The sequence below is a fragment of the Gavialis gangeticus genome, unplaced genomic scaffold (genome assembly GCF_001723915.1).
Source record: "Gavialis gangeticus isolate Ggan-Ray unplaced genomic scaffold, GavGan_comp1, whole genome shotgun sequence".
Classification (NCBI taxonomy): domain Eukaryota; kingdom Metazoa; phylum Chordata; order Crocodylia; family Gavialidae; genus Gavialis; species Gavialis gangeticus.
The window spans coordinates 51,974,237-51,974,762 of NW_017728997.1; positions in this window are offsets into that span (position 1 = coordinate 51,974,237).

Consider the following 526-nt stretch of genomic DNA (forward strand, 5'->3'; position numbering starts at 1 on the left):
GGTTTCCCCTCCCATTTAACATGGGGGGGCAGAGGGGAACAAACTCCTTGTCTTGGATTTAAGTACCAGTGGGGGGAAGTCTGCCAAGTTTCAAGGAGATAGGTGCAGGGGTTTCTGTGAAAGTGCACCTCAAACTGTTGAAAGCAAAACTCGTATCACTTGTATGTGTTAAGGGGTGTAGGTTGTAGCTGTATTGGTCTAAGGACATAGGCAGACAAAGTTATTTTGGTCAATCTGATATCTTTTATTAGACCAGCTGAATAGTTGGAAAAATATATCTTAGCAAGCTTTCGGGTTCAAAAACCCTTTGTCAGGCTGAGGAAGCATCTGCAGTTGGTATCTGCTCTTTCTGGATGGGAAGAATAGTAAAGAAGCCAGAGGCTGGTATGCATGCAAGAAAACCAGTCAGTTAAAATATAAATTGAGGTGTCAGAAAACACTTCACAGACGAGCCTATGAACTTCACTTCACATCCTCCTAGATACAAAAACTCATGGGCTCCATATAGACGTTGGATTTATGACTC